This window comes from Ascaphus truei, chromosome 6 (assembly GCF_040206685.1).
Source record: "Ascaphus truei isolate aAscTru1 chromosome 6, aAscTru1.hap1, whole genome shotgun sequence".
Classification (NCBI taxonomy): Eukaryota; Metazoa; Chordata; class Amphibia; order Anura; family Ascaphidae; genus Ascaphus; species Ascaphus truei.
In genome coordinates this window covers 137819457-137837404 of record NC_134488.1, presented here as the reverse complement: position 1 = coordinate 137837404, position 17948 = coordinate 137819457, and the positions used below count along the sequence as shown (strand labels likewise).

Below are 17948 nucleotides of genomic sequence, written 5' to 3'. Positions count from 1 at the left end.
CAGACACTCACAAACAAGATTTTCAATTATATAGATATAGATTACCAGGTCTATATATTCTACTGCAGGGGGGCGCAATCTTTTACCCCTGTGCCCCCCTGCTGGCTTTCCCCCTCTCCTCACACCCCCCCTTTACCTTGATTTAGATGTCCTGGCGTCATGACAATGTGACGTCATTTGACGCCCCGTTGCCATGGTGACGCATCACCAGAAGCATCTAAATCAAGGTAAGTCGGGAAACGTGTGGCGGCCTCTGCAAACCCAGCCCCCCTGCAGCGCATCTCACGCCCACCCTGGGGGACCCACCCTGGGGGGCGCACCCCCCACTTTGTGCACCGCTGTTCTGCTGAATAGGAGATTACCTCCAAGAGACTCCGTTGAACATCAGTATATGTTTTCCATCAGGGTTAGCAATTGATTCACTGCTATATTATGTTAGAGTATATATTTATAAGTAATGTGTTGTTCATTGGGATTGGCCATGGATCTATTAACACCACTCCTGTTTTCATTATTTTTTATTAATTACCTATAAAAGGTTTTATTGTATCTAACTCATTACACAACACTAATTGTTTCTTCCCCCCCCCCCTTTTTTATGTACAAAGGATTTGACATGATATGACAAGATCTGCCACTTTAATTGGTCTTTTCCAGCACGTGAGATTTCTTTTAAAATCTTTAAATATTTTGATTCACCTTAAATGTTTGCTCCACTACATCTGCTCTCCCGGCCCTAATGCTGCACATGTTGTGCTAAACTCTTCCTTTGTACAATGTACTGTACATCTACAGTTTACTTTCATCCTGAACTGTTTTTGATATTCCAACTTACCTCTCCTGCATGGCCTTCTGTAAGACAGTTTGTGTAACTGTGACTTTTTTGTCTCGTCTAGTACAAAGTCGAGCACCAATAATCCATCCATGCCAAGACTGCAAGGTTGCTTTTAACAGTCAGGATTACCTCCTCAAACATCTGAAGTTCAAACACCCAAACATTGAATATGACATAAAATGCAACTTTCAACCAGTCAAGGCAATTAATAAACAATGTAACTGCTTCTTATTCAAAAGAATTTATATTAGAATGTGCCTCAGGAAAAGATCTTGTAGAAAGTGGGAAGAGTCTGACTTGGTTATCAGACCAGAACCTACACAAGAGGACACACAGGTGAGAGACTGCATGTATGTGGGGAATGTGAGAAGGGATTTAAGGAGTTATCACACCTGAACATACATATGAGGAAGCACACAGGGGAGAGACCGCATGTATGTGGGGAATGTGGGAAGGGGTTTAGTGTGTTATTCAGACTGAACACACACAGGGGAGTGACCGCAGGAATGTGGAGAATGTGGGAAGGGATTTAATCGGTTATACAGCCTGAACAAACACAAGAGGACGCACACAGGGGAGAGACCTATCTCTAAAGCCAGGCATGTTTAAGGATAACCAGCGACTAAGACGCTCACATATAAGTGCACACATGTGTCTGTTACGCTGAATCTCAATGCAAAGTGACTTTAGTTTATGGTGCATAAAACGAGCATTTTAAAAGGATAGAAATGTTATAACTTTTTTAATGCATGTTATTTATATCATTCTTATATTTAAAGGAAAATTTTATTGTTTTGTATTTCCATGCGGTTGGTTCTAATAAAATGTGCGTTTCCCATTATGCTGAAGCGGTCTGTACCCTCACAAGGGCTGGGACCCGCTGCGCCCGGCGGTGCGGGCGGCCGCTCGAGCGTTCCCCACCAGCAGGGGAATCCTCCCGAGCCGGTCCCAGTCCCCCCTCGCTGTACGGCTCACTACGCACTGTGACGCGTCAGCCGCCAGGGGATGGAAGAAAATTGTGATCCCGAGTGGTGACACGTCACGTGGTGCGCTGATGAGCCAATCAGCGGTGGGGGCGGGAGCGGGAGCTGTCAGACAGCTTCCTTCACAAGGTAGTGTGTGTGTGTGTGTGTGTGTGTAGGGGGAGGGGGAGCTGCTTACCTTACAGCAGCCCGCAGCAGCTCCTTCCTGTCCGGCAGCCCGTGATGGGAGGGGGAGGGAGTAGCGGGTCCCTCCGCTCAAGCCACGCCCCCCCTCCCACTTCCGCCCCCGCTCCCTACAGACCGCAATATCGCGGTCTATGTCTGTCAGCGCGCCGCCTGTCTGTATTGCGGGCGCGCTGACTGAGGGAGCGGGGCCTTAGCTGTTAATTGGAATAGTTTTGCTGCGACCAATTGGTAAAAGGGAGGGGGGAGGAACAACCATTGTTTGCATATTTAACGCTTCTTCCCCCCCTCCCTCCCCCCCCCCCCCTAAAGGGAGATCTAGCAGTTACAGTGTTCTGTACCAAAATTCTGGTAGTCCGTGAAATTTGATTTTTGGAGAGACGGTCTCCACATGTGACTGCCTCTAACACAATCACAGAGTGCCTATTGCATCCAATGCATGTGTGTCTGTGTTTCATTTTACATAGCATGTACAAGTTTTTATAACTGCATCCTGTGGCACAAACTGTTCCCCAATAAAAGCTGCAGACAAATAAAAGAGCGCAAATAGGTTTTATTTGCTTTTGGATGCATTTTTTTTTATTGTCTCAGCCGAATCTCCTGTCTCCGCCCCTCTACCTTCCCCTTGTTGATGTCACTGGCCTTGTAGCCAGCAACGTCTCAAACTGAATTACAACTTTCGCAATGGCTACGGAGACGGGTGATATCATCCGTAGCCAGCACTGTAAGCGCAGCCTTACAATGGCAGGCTCTACAGTTAAGACATCTATAGAAACCCTTAGATCCTTTCTCCAACCAATTGTCGTTTTTCTTTTCTTTGAGGAAACTTGGTGTGACGGATTAAACCGGGCGCCCTTAGTAAAAGAAGGCTAAGGCCAGTCTGCAGTCTCCTTGCCATGCCATGCCCTTTTATTTTAATGCAGAATATCAGGGAAAGGTATATTGCTGGGTTACAGCTGTATGATCTACTGATTCCCTCCCCCCTCTAGCAGACAGATACCCCTCTGTGGCTCCTCTATTGTGTGTCCCAGGCAGCCATTTGCTGCATGACCCCTGCTGAGATCAGCTCCTTACATTGCAGACTGAGTGTCCCCATCTGTAACCCCTTCTGTGCTGGATTCCCCTCTTATTTTCACATTTCAGTTAGGCGGGGGCCAGCCCTGTGATTAGCTGAAGATTAAAACATCTCTGATTGGTGCAAACCCCCCATAGGGAATGATGGGCGAGGAAATGTTTAAACCCCCTGCCCGGCCTTTCCAGACTGGGACTCACTGGGGAAAGACATTCAGATGCTGGGACCTCTCTTTGGAACATATTGCTCTGTGCAGTTACCCCACTGCCCTGCACCCTCCCAAAGACTTTATTCCCGCCCCCCCGGGTGGAACTGACTACTTGTAAGTTTCAAAGAAGAACTCTCTCATTTCTCTGCCCTCCCGGTGTACTTACTGTTGCTGACGGTACGTTATATTTTGTGTACTGTACCCTCTAGGTTAAACTCTTCTTTGATCGCACTATTGTTGGGACAGAGTGTTAGTCCACATGGTTTTGTGTAACTTGTGACCTACTGTATGTTGTGATATTGCTCAGAAGCTGCCCCGTAGTGAGCTCAGCTAGGGTTGTTACTGTGTGTGCTTTGTGACCCAGTAACGTGCTGTGTGCTCGCTGGGAGTTCTGGAATTCTCTAGGTTAAGTGGAAATTCCGGTACCCCCAGAGACCACGTAATGGAGGTTGGGATCCTTGTGATCTGGGTGCAGGGATTGTGTAATTGTTTTACGTGTTCTGGGAACCTTGAGACCCTCTGCACTCACGGGGGTCCCTCTGTCCCCAGAAATCACACAGGTATCAGGGTATGGTCCCGCTGCGTTCGGCGGCGTGCGTGGCCGCGTTCCTCACCAGCTGGGGAATCCTTCTTGAGCCGGTCCCAGTTCCCCCTCGCTGCACGGCTTACTACCCGCGGTAGCGTGTCAGCCGCCAGGGGATGCAAGAAAATTGTTATCCCGAGCGGAGACGCGTCACGTGGTGCGCTGATGAGCCGATCAGCAGCGGGAGCTGTCAGAGAGCTTCCTCCACAAGGTAGGGGGTGGTGTGTGTGTGTGTGTGTGTGTGTCAGCGTGTGAGAGGAGGGCATTTGTGGGGGAAGGGGGAGGGAGCGGGAGCTGCTTACCTTCCAGCAGCCCGCAGCAGATCTCCCCTGCAGCCCAGGAGACCGAGCCCGTGGAGGGAGGGGGCGGAGTTACGGGTCCCTCCGCTCAAGCCACGCCCCCTCTGCTCAAACCACGCCCTTCCACTCAAACCACGGCTCCCGCTCCCTACAGACCGCAGATAGCGGTCTGTGCCTCTCACCGCGCTGCCTGCAGGCAGTGCGGGCGCGCTGACTGAGGAAGCTGGGCCTTAGCCTAAGGTTGTGTAATCTGGGTCCCCGGCATAGGAGCGTGGCTCTTGGGGTGGGGCCCCTAGTCGTTCTGGGTGGTAACTACCCTCCTAGAAAAGCCAGAATAGGATTCCCATGATGTACTCTGGGTCAGTGTTCCCAGGAGTGTGGGTGGGGTATCCTTGGTATAGGGGCGTGGCTTTTGTGGTGGGCCGTCTAGTGGTTCTGTGGGGTGATGCTACCATCCTAGCAAAGTGAGGCTAGGGATAGTAGTGGATGATTTTTGGCACCTTTTTGCCCTGGCCCAAGCGGTTACACCTTGCGGTCAGTAGGACCAAGGCATGTTCCAGGGGGCGGAGTCAGGTCTGGTGGAGTCAGTATACCAGTGACCTGCTGTTTTGAGTTCTGACGGTCTGGTAACAAGTGAGATACAGTACGCTGTGGATAAGTACCGCGCCAGCACAAGGTAATCAGGAATATGTGTGTTGTGTGGTTTTGACATCTCTATTGTCTTATTACTGATGTTAAATTGCAGTTATTGATCTGCATACACCATTACGGGTCAACTACAACTTAATATCACTAAACCTAACTTCAGTCAAAGTGCCGGATTCATCAAGCTGCGGTTACCTAAACATGCCGTATTACCGGCCTTAAAAAAGTGCATTATTATTATCGTGCAATGAATCAGCGCTGCAGTGCCAAAAATAAAGCACTTTTTATCAGACACGTTAAAAACATCGATCCCCATAAAAACCAGGGATAATACCGTATTTTTACTTAAAATTGCCATACATCAAGATCGGATATTTATCAGAATGGGATGAATGGCAGAAATAACACAAATATTTTCTCACCTACTCCAGGCTGGCGTTAGCCTGTCTTTCCTATGTATATACTGGTCAATATACTGCCCGTTATATACATAGGCAAGATAAGCTAAACCAACATGGAATAGATGATAAAATAGTGTTATTAAAATACATTACAGTATATATTAACCCCTTAGGCTACGGCCCCAGTCCTCCCTGCTGCATGCGCGATCGGCGGTCTGTAGGCGAGCGTGGGGACGGGGCATATCTGCCCTGCCATGGGCTGTGTGCCTCCACATGACCACGTCGCGGCACGTGAAGACAACATTCTTGTCTTCCCTGCCAGCGTTCGCGTCATAGTGCTTTGCACGCCCACACACACAGCCATTGGGCCTGCGCGCGTGCCACAGTCACCACCGGGGACTCGGCCTTAGTAGTCCACGGGTCAACGAGTCATCAGTTTCCATGACCAGCTGACCACAAAGGGGATAATATAAACATTACATTACCTCACCCCCTTTGCCACCTTAGCGGCTGGTAAAGCATGGATATTGCTTGGTTTGTCCCGAAGTCTTATACAAAACACTAAGGGGCCAATTCTAGTAGCTTTGATAATGAATTCATCGAGCTTTTTGAGCACTTCCCGTACGATTTGACAGGTTTGCTATTCAGAGAGCTCCGATGACCTGCCAAACTCGTACGGGAAGAGCGTCTCCCCGAGCGGCAGCGCTGCGGCTCAAACACACCGAGCGGGAGCTGAAAACCAGCTTCCTCTCGCACTTTGTATAAAATCTCCCTATTTTTGTAGCTCCGATGGGAACATAGAGACTCTCACCTAGCGAGCTCCTCGTAACAGGGCCGCCGAGAGGGGGGGAGTAATAGGTACAAGTGTCCTGGGCCCAGAGGCTGGGGGGCTCCAGTCTCTGACGTCAGCGCTCCGGAAGTAAGCTGGGCCTCCGCTACCGGTGCGTGCTGACTGGAAGCTCGGCGTGGGACACAGAGTGAGGAGGCCTGCAGCTGATGGAGTGCCGGAGCCCGGCGGCGACCGGCAGCTGGACCTGGCCAGAGGTCTGCCCCAACTTGCAGCGCCAGCCACTTTACCCCGCTGCCACCGGGTACGACCATCCCCAAGGTAAGTCTACATTTTGTTATTTGTATTGGGTGAGTCTTTTTATATGTATTGGGGGGAGTGGGGTCTTTATATCTACTATATATTTGTGAAATCACTGTATGTCTGCGTCCCAAGGGTCAATCGCATTGGACCTTGGCCCTGTCACTCCGGCTCAGGCCATGCCCGCCCCCGCACACCTCTCATTGGCCTACGTCCAACACCAATGCCACACTGTCCCACCCCTCACTGACTCTCATTGGCCTGCGTCCAATGCCCGCCCCCGCACACCTCTCATTGGCCTGCGTCCCACCCCTCACTGACTCTCATTGGCCTACGTCCAATGCCCGCCCCCGCACACCTCTCATTGGCCTGCGTCCCACCCCTCACTGACTCTCATTGGCCTGCGTCCAATGCCCGCCCCCGCACACCTCTCATTGGCCTGCGTCCAACACCAATGCCCTAATACAGTGTTTCCCAAACTGTGCGCCGCGGCGCCCTGGTGCGCCGCGGCTTGGCTAGAGGGGCGCCGCGATCAGGGCCGCCAGCAGCGGGAAACAAGGGCTGCTAGCTCATTTAAAAAAAAAAAAAAAAACCTCTGAGGGGAAGCAGAGGAGCGGTCACATGACCGCTCCCATCCAATGGGACTGCAGCCTGCCCGGCATTGCAACTTCAGTGCCCGGCATTGCAACTACAAAGCCACCAGACAGCAGTGTGTGTGTGTGTGTGTGTGTGTGTGTGTGTGTGTGTGTGTGTGTGTGTGTGTGTGTGTGTGTGTGTGTGTGTGTGTGTGTGTGTGTGTGTGTGTAAAAACGGGCTGCAGGGTGTGTGTGTGTATATATGTATATATGTGTGGTGTGTGTGTGTATATATGTATATATGTGTGGTGTGTGTGTGTGTGTGTGGTGTGTATATATATATATATATATATATATATGTATGTATGTGGTGAGTGTGTGTGTGTGTGTGTGTGTGGTGTATGTGTGGTGTATGTGTGGTGTATGTGTGGTGTATATATATATATATATATATATATATATATATATATATATGTATATATGTGTGGTGTGTGTGTATATATGTGTGGTGTGTGTGTATATATATATGTGTGTGTGTGTGTGTGTGTGTGTGTGTGTGTGTGTGTGTGTGTGTGTGTGTGTGTGTGTGTGTGTGTGTGTGTGTGGTGTGGTGTGTGTGTATATATATATATATATATATGTGTGGTGTGTGTGTGTGTGAATATATTTATCAAAGTTGCACAATGTTAATAATTTATTCTCACATGTCTTTTTTTTTTAAATGTTTAAAATATTATATAATATACACACACACACAGCTACCAAGTGACAAACACACACAGTGATACCCGCCTCCCAAGCGCGCTTGCTGTCTCCTCTGCCAGGACAGCAAAAAGCTCCGAGCAGCAGCACCTAAGCGCTTACTATGTCCCAGGCCGGAGGAACTATAGCCGCGTTGATTACAGATGCAGGGGCTTTGTGCATCTGTTCAGCCCGGCTCAGCGACGCTGAGCTGCCTACGCTGAGAGAGGGAGGCCCGGCGCTCACGCTGGAGGAGCAGCACCGGGAGACAGATGTCTCCCAGCAGCACTGCAGCGTCACCCCCCCCCCCCCTCCCTCCCCGCAGCACACCGGCCCTCCCCCCACGTGGCACAGGCCCCCGCACCACTGACCTCCCCCGTGCAGGGACCGGGCCGTTCAGCCATACCCTCCCCCACCCCCCGTATCTGTGTGTATTTATTTGTGTGTGTGTGTGTATCTGCATCAATGTGTGTGTATCTGTGTGTATTTATTTGTGTGTGTGTGTGTGTATTTATTTGTGTGTGTGTATTTGTGTGTGTGTGTGTGTATTTATGTGTGTATTTATTTGTGTGTGTCTGAGAGAGAGAGTGAGGTCAGAGAGAGAGAGAGAGAGAGAGTGAGGTCAGAGAGAGAGAGAGAGTGAGGTCAGAGAGAGAGAGAGAGTGAGGTCAGAGAGAGAGAGAGAGTGAGGTCATAGAGAGAGAGAGAGTGAGGTCATAGAGAGTGAGGTCAGAGAGAGAGAGAGAGAGAGAGGGGGGTCAGAGAGAGAGTGAGGTCAGAGAGAGAGAGAGAGTGAGGTCAGAGAGAGAGAGAGAGAGTGAGGTCAGAGAGAGAGAGAGAGTGAGGTCAGAGAGAGAGAGAGTGAGGTCAGAGAGAGAGAGAGTGAGGTCAGAGAGAGAGTGAGGTCAGAGAAAGAGTGAGGTCAGAGAGAGAGAGAGAGAGAGAGTGAGGTCAGAGAGAGAGAGAGAGAGAGAGAGAGAGAGAGTGAGGTCAGAGAGAGAGAGAGTGAGGTCAGAGAGAGAGAGAGTGAGGTCAGAGAGAGAGAGAGTGAGGTCAGAGAGAGAGAGAGTGAGGTCAGAGAGAGAGAGTGAGGTCAGAGAGAGAGAGTGAGGTCAGAGAGAGAGAGAGTGAGGTCAGAGAGAGAGAGAGTGAGGTCAGAGAGAGAGAGAGAGAGAGAGAGAGAGAGAGTGAGGTCAGAGAGAGAGAGAGAGTGAGGTCAGAGAGAGAGAGTGAGGTCAGAGAGAGAGAGGGAGGTCAGAGAGAGAGAGGGAGGTCAGAGAGAATGTGAGGTCAGAGAGAGTGTGAGGTCAGAGAGAGTGTGAGGTCAGAGAGAGTGTGAGGTCAGAGAGAGAGAGAGAGAGAGGGAGGTCAGAGAGAATGTGAGGTCAGAGGTCAGAGAGAGAGAGTGTGAGGTCAGAGAGAGAGAGTGTGAGGTCAGAGAGAGAGAGTGAGGAGAGAGAGTGAGGTCAGAGAGAGAGAGTGCGGTCAGAGAGAGGTCAGAGAGAGAGAGAGTGAGGTCAGAGAGAGTTAGAGTGTGTGAGAGAGAGTGAGAGTGTCTGAGAGAGACACCAACTGCGCACTGCAACTGTTAGGTATGTTTGTACACCTATGTATGTATGTACACCTTTGTTTTTACTTTGGGCACCGCGTAAAAATCCTGATCGCCTTGGGGAGCCTTGAAAAAATTCTGATTGCCTTGGGGAGCCTTGAACCGAAAAAGTTTGGGAACCACTGCCCTAATACTTCCACACTGTCCCACCCCTCACTGAGTTTTGGGAACGCTTTGCTTTTGCAACACCTAATCCTCTAATCCTCAACCTGCTCTGGGGCCACGCTTCACAGCTATCAAAACCTTCACGTCTGCTACCACAGACTGCCGAATCAGGTACAGAATCTACACACAACGCACAAACACAGCACACACACACATTCACACAACACCAAACACTGCAGACTGCCTCTTCAAACCCCCCCTCCCCTCCACGCCACACATGTCCCTCCCGCAACCGGACCGCGAGGCCGCGGCCTCCACTCACACACCATGGCAATGATGTCCCTCCCCCTATCCCGCCACCTCACACAGTGTAGCTCCCGCGAACCGCACAGCACGCCTCATCTCCTGCACCTCACACAGCTCCCTACCGCAACCAGACCGCGAGGCCCCCTACCCCGCTACACCATGCCACCAATGTCCCTCCCCCTATCCCGCTAGCTCACACAGTGTAGCTCCCGCGAACCGCACAGCACGCCTCACATCTCCTGCACCTCACACAGCTCCCTACCGCAACCAGACCGGAAGGCCCCCTACCCCGCTACACCATGCCACCAATGTCCCTCCCCCTATCCCGCTAGCTCACACAGTGTAGCTCCCGCGAACCGCACAGCACGCCTCACATCTCCTGAACCTCACACATCTCCCTACCGCAACCAGACCGCGAGGCCCCCTACCCCGCTACACCATGCCACCAATGTCCCCCCTATCCCGCTACCTCACACAGTGTAGCTCCCGCTACACACCACTCCCTCCCGCTACACACCACTCCCTCCCGCTCCATTCCCTCCCCGGCGGGGGAACAGGCAGGCTGCCACGCGGCGCCTAAGATGGCGGACCCCCTTCCTCCCTCGCGCTCCATTCCCTCCCGCTCCACTCCCTCCCGCTCCACTCACCACCCTCCCGCTCCATTCCCTCGCGCTCCACTCACCACTCCCTCCCGCTACACACCACTCCCTCCCGCTACACTCACCTCCCTCCGGCGGGGGAACAGGCTGCCACGCGGCGCGTAAGATGGCGGACCCCCTTCCTCCCTCGCGGCGCCGAGTGAGAAGATGGCGGCGGCCGGAAGTACAGGTAGGTGTCGCGTGTGTGTGTGTGTGTGTGTGTGTGTGTGTGTGTGTGTGTGTGTGTGTGTGTGTGACACTGCCCCCCCTCCTGTCCACTGCCCCCCCTCCTGTCCACTGCCCCCCCTCCTGTCCACTGCCCCCCCTCCTGTCCACTGCCCCCCCTCCTCCTGTCCTCTGCCCCCCCCCCCTCCTGTCCACAGCCCCCCCCTCTGTCCACAGCCCCCCTCCTGTCCACAGCCCCACCCTCCTGTCCACTTCCCCCCCTCTCCTGTCCACTGCCCCCCCTCTCCTGTCCACTGCCCCCCTCTCCTGTCCACAGCCCCCCCCTCCTGTCCACTGCCCCCCCTCTCCTGTCCACTGCCCCCCCTCTCCTGTCCACTGCCCCCCCTCTCCTGTCCACTGTCCCCCCTCTCCTGTCCACTGCCCCCCCTCTCCTGTCCACTGCCCCCCCTCTCCTGTCCACTGCCCCCCCTCTCCTGTCCACTGCCCCCCCCCTCCTGTCCACTGCCCCCCCCTCCTGTCCACTGCCCCCCCCCTCCTGTCCACTGTCCACCCCTCCTGTCCACTGTCCACCCCCTCCTGTCCACTGTCCACTGCCCCCCCCTCCTGTCCACTGTCCACCCCCTCCTGTCCACTGTCCACCCCCTCCTGTCCACTGTCCACTGCCCCCCCCTCCTGTCCACTGCCCCCCCTCCTGTCCACTGCCCCCCCTACTGTCCACTGCCCCCCCTACTGTCCACTGCCCCCCCCTCCTGTCCACTGCCCCCCCTCCTGTCCACTGCCCCCCCCCCTCCTGTCCACTGCCCCCCCCCTCCTGTCCACTGCCCCCCCCCTCCTGTCCACTGCCCCCCCCCTCCTGTCCACTGCCCCCCCCCTCCTGTCCACTGCCCCCCCCTCCTGTCCACTGCCCCCCCTCCTGTCCACTGCCCCCCCTCCTGTCACTGCCCCCCCCTCCTGTCCACTGCCCCCCCTCCTGTCCACTGCCCCCCCTCCTGTCCACTGCATCCCCCTCCTGTCCACTGCCCCCCCTCCTGTCCACTGCCCCCCTTCCTTTCCACTGCCCCCCTTCCTGTCCACTGCCCCCCCTCCCCCTTCCCACCGCCTCCCCTTCCCCTTCCCACCGCCTCCCCTCCCTCTTCCCACCGCCTCCCCTCCCCCTTCCACCCGCCTCCCCCCCCCCTTCCCACCGCCTCCCCCCCTTCCCACCGCCTCCCCTCCCCCTTCCACCGCCCCCCCCCCCTTTCCACCGCCCCCCCCACCGCCCCCCCCTTCCCACCGCCCCCCCCTTCCCACGCCCCTTCCCACCGCCCCCCCCTTCCCACCGCCCCTTCCCACCGCCTCCCTTCCCACCGCCTCCCCACCCCCTTCCCACCGCCTCCCCACCCCCCTTCCCACCGCCTCCCCCCCCCTTCCCACCGCCTCCCCCCCTCCTTCCCATATATATATATATAGTGTTCGACAAACCTATACATTTGCTCGCCCCGGGCGAGTGGATTTAACCCCCAGGCGAGTAAATATTGGCCCAAGCAGCACACGTTTGGTACTAGGTGGCGAGTAGATTTTTTTGTGTGGCGAGTAGATTTTTTGGTGATTTGTCAACCACTGTATATATATATATATATTGGGGGGAGTGGGGCTTTTTTTATATGCATTGGGGCTTTTTATATGAATTGCGTTTTTTTATATGCATTGGGTTTTTTTTTAATATGTATTGGCGGGTTTGTATATGTATTGGGGAGGTGGGTTTTTTGTATATATTTGGGGAGGTGAGGGGCTGTGTATATTTGGGGATTGCAGATTTTTTGGTATGTATTTTGGGGTGGGAAGTTTTTCGCAATGGGGGTAGGGATTTTTAGTATATATTTTGTGGGGGGGAATGGAGTGAGCGTGGTGTAATTGATGGAAGGGAGAGAGAGGGGACGAAGGGGTGTGAGTGAGGAAAAGAGGGAGAAGTGAGAATGAGATTCAGTTGAGAGAAATATATACAGGCATACCCCGGTTTAAGAACACTCACTTTAAGTACACTCGCGAGTAAGGACATATCGCCCAATAGGCAAACGGCAGCTCGCGCATGCGCCTGTCAGCACATTCTGAACTGCAATACCGGCTCCCTACCTGTACCAAAGCTGTGCGCAAGCGGGGAGCTTGTTACAAATGCGTTATTTATATCAGTTATGCGCGTATATGATGATTGCAGTACAGTACATGCATCGATAAGTGGGAAAAAGGTAGTGCTTCACTTTAAGTACATTTTGGCTTTACATACATGCTCCGGTCCCATTGCGCACGTTAATGCGTGGTATGCCTGTATGTGAGGCGGCGGGACAGTGGGGTAATTGGAGGGGGGAGAGTGAGAGGTGAGACTGAGGGGAAAGAAATACATGGGAAGCGTGAAGGAAATAGGAGGTGGCTCGCGAGGTGTAAAATGGGGGGGGGGGGGGGCTCGCGGGGTGTGAAATAGGACTCGCAACACTGCCATTTAAGTAAAAGTTGCGCCGTAAAAAACAAATGTCATGATAGGTGTGTTATGGGTATGGGGGGAAGGAGGGGAGGCTTGCTATCTATCAAAGAATTTGGTACTATGGGACAGAAGGGGAGGGGGGAGAAAGAGGTACTCCCGCATCAGCCAAGGCATGGGGCATGCGGACACACGTGGGGACCACCCTGGGACCCCCACCAGAATGGGGTATTAATCCTGTGTGTAAAAAAATAAATAATGGTTTTATGTGGGGGCACAGGGGGTGGGTTGTGTATTGGTGCGTAATACATATTTTAATATACATTTTATTACTAGTGTAGACGAGCAGGGGTCTCCGGAGCAGAACCACATTAATTAGAGGTTTGGGGACACACTGCTTCCCGAGATACAGGCCCCAATATGGGGTGCCGGTATCTCCTATGCATTGAAATGTCCCGTGTCTCGTGATCAGGACATTTCCATGCATAGGAGATACTGGCACCCTATAACGGGGCCTGTATACATTTTTGGCTACATTTGCGCTGGGAGAGGCAGCTCTCTCTTAGCAGCTCTATCTGCAGCAGAAATGAATCGCCGGGTAAGTCCTGTTCAGAGAGGTGATCTTCACGCCGCCGGCAACTCGCCCATTTTGTGAATTTTGCTATCATAGGTTATCGATGCTTTCTGAATACCGTGATAGCGACGCTCACAAAAACGGAGATTTAAATGGCCCGGCGATTTTTTTAATGAAACTTTACTGCATAGGCCCCTCAGTGCTCCGGGTTTGCTTTGAACCTCCTGCAGTTTCAGTATTAACTATAATAATGGGAGTCTGTAGCCCTTATAGGTATATACTACCAGGTCCATATATTCTATTGAATAGGAGATTACCTCCAAGAGACTCTGTTAAACATCAGTATATGTTTTCCATCAGGGTCAGCAATTGATTCACTGCTATATTATGTTAGAGTATATGTTTATAAGTACTGTAATGTGTTGTTCATTGGGATTGGTCATGGATCTATTAACACAACTCCTGTTTTCATTATTTTTTATTAATTACCAATAAAAGGTTTTATTGTATCTAACTCATTACACAACACTGAGTGCATTAGAAAGGGATTCTTTCCCCCTTTTTTTTTTTTATGTAACAAAGGATTTGACAAGATTTTTGCCACTTTAATTGAGTTTTCCAGCAAGTGAGATTTCTTTTTAAAGCTTTAGATTCACCTTAAATGTATGATCCACTATATCTGCTCTCCCGGCCCTAATGCTTACACATGTTGTGCTAAACCCTTCCTTTGTACAATGTAAATCTACAGTTTACTTTCATCCTGAACTGTTTGTGATATTCCAGTTTACCTCTCCTGCATGACCTTCTGTAAGACAGTTTGTGTAACTGACTTTTTTGTCTCGTCTAGTACAAAGCCAAGCACCAATAATCCATCCATGCCAAGACTGCAAGGTTGCTTTTAGCAGTCAGGATTACCTCCTCACACATCTGAAGTTCAAACACCCAAATGAGAATATGGAAAAGATGAGGACAGAACAATCTTGCAACATTCCAATAAATATGACAGAAAATGCAACTTTCAACCAGTCAAGGCAATTAATAAACAATGTAACTGCTTCATATTCAAAAGAATATATATTAGAAGGTGCCACCGGAAAAGATCTTGGAGAAAGTGGGAAGAATCTGACTTGGTTATCAGACCAGAACCTACAGAAGAGGACACACACAGGGAGACCGCATGTATGTGGGGAATGTGGGAAGGGATTCAGTCAGTTATCCCACCTGAAAATACATAAGAGGACACACACAGGGGAGAGACCGCATGTATGTGGGGAATGTGGGAAGGGATTTAGTCATTTATCCAGCCTGGATACACACATGAGGACACACACAGGGGAGACACCGCATGTATGTGGGGAATGTGGGAAGGGATTTGGTGACTTAACCAGCCTGAACAGACACAAGAGGACACACACAGGGGAGAGACCGCATGTATGTGGGGAATGTGGGAAGGGATTTAGTCAGTTATCCCACCTGGAAACACACAAGAGAACACACACAGGAGAGAGACCGCATGTATGTGGGGAATGTGGGAAGGGATTTAGTCATTTATCCAGCCTGGATACACACATGAGGACACACACAGGGGAGAGACCGCATGTATGTGGGGAATGTGGGAAGGGATTTGGTGACTTAACCAGCCTGAACAGACACAAGAGGACACACACAGGGGAGAGACCGCATGTATGTGGGGAATGTGGGAAGGGATTTAGTCAGTTATCCAACCTGGGTACACACATGAGGACACACACAGGGGAGAGACCGCATGTATGTGGGGAATGTGGGAAGGGATTTAGTCATTTATCCAGCCTGGATACACACATGAGGACACACACAGGGGAGAGACCGCATGTATGTGGGGAATGTGAGAAGGGATTTAGTGACTTATCCAGCCTGAAGAGACACAAGAGGACACACACAGGGGAGAGACCGCATGTATGTGGGGAATGTGGGAAGGGATTTAGTGTGTTACCCAGCCTGGACACACACAAGAGGACACACACAGGGGAGAGACCGCATGTATGTGGGGAATGTGGGAAGGGGTTTAGTGTGTTATCCGACCTGAACACACACAAGAGGACTCACACAGGGGAGAGACCGTATGTATGTGGGGAATGTGGGAAGGGATTTAGTCATTTATCCAATCTAATCAGACACAAGAGAACACACACAGGGGAGAGACCGCATGTATGTGGGGAATGTGGGAAGGGATTTAGTCATTTATCCAACCTAATCAGACACGAGAACACATACAGGGGAGAGAACACATGTATGTAAGGAATGTGGAAAGGGATTTGGTCAGCTTCCAGACCTGAACATACATAAGAGGACACACACAGGGGAGAGACCGCATGAATGTGGGGAATGTGGGAAGGGATTTAGTCAGTTATCCAGCCTGAACACACACAAGAGGACACACACAGGGGAGAGACCGCATGTATGTGGGGAATGTGGGAAGGGATTTAGTCAGATAATCAACCTGAGCACACCCAAGAGGACACACACAGGGGAGAGACCGCATGTATGTGGGGAATGTGGGAAGGGATTTAGTCAGTTATCCAGCCTGAACACACACAGAGGAGAAACCACATGAATGTGGGAAGGGATTTAGTGACGTATCCAGCCTGAACACACACAAGAGGACACACACAGGGGAGAGACCGCATGTATGTGGGGAATGTGGGAAGGGATTTGGTGACTTAACCAGCCTGAACAGACACAAGAGGACACACACAGGGGAGAGACCGCATGTATGTGGGGAATGTGGGAAGGGATTTAGTCAGTTATCCAACCTGGGTACACACATGAGGACACACACAGGGGAGAGACCGCATGTATGTGGGGAATGTGGGAAGGGATTTAGTCATTTATCCAGCCTGGATACACACATGAGGACACACACAGGGGAGAGACCGCATGTATGTGGGGAATGTGAGATGGGATTTAGTGACTTATCCAGCCTGAAGAGACACAAGAGGACACACACAGGGGAGAGACCGCATGTATGTGGGGAATGTGGGAAGGGATTTAGTGTGTTACCCAGCCTGGACACACATAAGAGGACACACACAGGGTAGAGACCGCATGAATGTGGGGAATGTGGGAAGGGATTTAGTCAGTTATCCAGCCTGAACACACACAAGAGGACACACACAGGGGAGAGACCGCATGTATGTGGGGAATGTGGGAAGGGATTTAGTCAGATAATCAACCTGAGCACACCCAAGAGGACACATACAGGGGAGAGACCGCATGTATGTGGGGAATGTGGGAAGGGATTTAGTCAGTTATCCAGCCTGAACACACACAGAGGAGAAACCACATGAATGTGGGAAGGGATTTAGTGACGTATCCAGCCTGAACACACACAAGAGGACACACACAGGGGAGAGACCTATCTCTAAAGCCAGGCCTGTTTAGGGATAACCAGCAACTAAGACACTCACATATAAGTGCACACGTGTACTGTATCTGTGTTACGCTGAATCACAATGCAAAGTGACTTTAGTTTATGGTGCATAAAATGAGCATTTGAAAAGGATAACAAAGTCATAACTTTTTAAATGCTGGTTATTTATATCATTCTTTGATTTAAAAGAAAATGTTATTGTTTTATATTTCCATTCTGTTCTCATAAAATGTGCATTCCCCGTTATGCTGAAGCGGTCTGTAGTCTCACTTAGCTGTAAATTGAAAAGTTTTGCCGCGACCAATTGGCCGCCGGCGTTTTGCCACCAGTCATTTTTTTTTGTAAATAACAGAAATCTACTATGTAGTTCCCGGAAGGGCTCTGAACATGGAACCAATGCCGTATAATGAAGGAAATAAAGCGGAGCGTATGGAGTTAATACATAACCTAATGAAGGAGGATATACAACAGGTAAGCAGGAGTGTGTCCACAGTATAAAGCGGTAACTACACAACCTAGCCATTGTCCAGTGTGGAGCAACAATGTACTCATGATAAGCACTGTATCCCTACGTCCTCCTGGCTTCAGGTGCACCAGCGTGGTGACACCCTCCCTCCGTGGCGTCTCTCTGATCCGGAAGTGACAGCAGCAAGGTAGAGGATCTGAAAGTCTGCCGCTCCTTAAAGGTACAGTGACTCGAGGCGCATGCGCGATGGTGTGGTTGATGGCTGCTTAAGTCTAGAGCTCCGTCCCCCGCCAAGATAATAAAGCAGCAATAACCACTTTTCAGTGACTATCAAGCCTCTGCACTGTCATAAATACAGCGGTAAAGACACAGAGATGGCCCCGCAAGCAAATAAAAAGAAGAACACGGTCGATTTACGCAAGTACCTGAACCGATCGGTGGCAAAGGGTGCCGGAGCCGAAATGGTGGTGGGCTCCGCCGCGGGGTCGAACTCGGAGTGTGAAGAGGAGGGGGTGGAGGAGCCTGAATAGCTGCCGGTAAGGCGTTGTGATTTTGACAGGCTGTATAACGGTATGAAGACGCTATTTC

At 51.4% G+C, this 17948-nt stretch overlaps 1 pseudogene; it reads left to right on the top strand.

Annotated features, from left to right (window-relative positions):
* Window positions 1-17140, top strand: part of LOC142497970 (uncharacterized) — a 54040-nt pseudogene extending 36900 nt beyond the window's left edge.
* The last annotated feature ends 808 nt before the right edge of the window (window positions 17141-17948 follow it).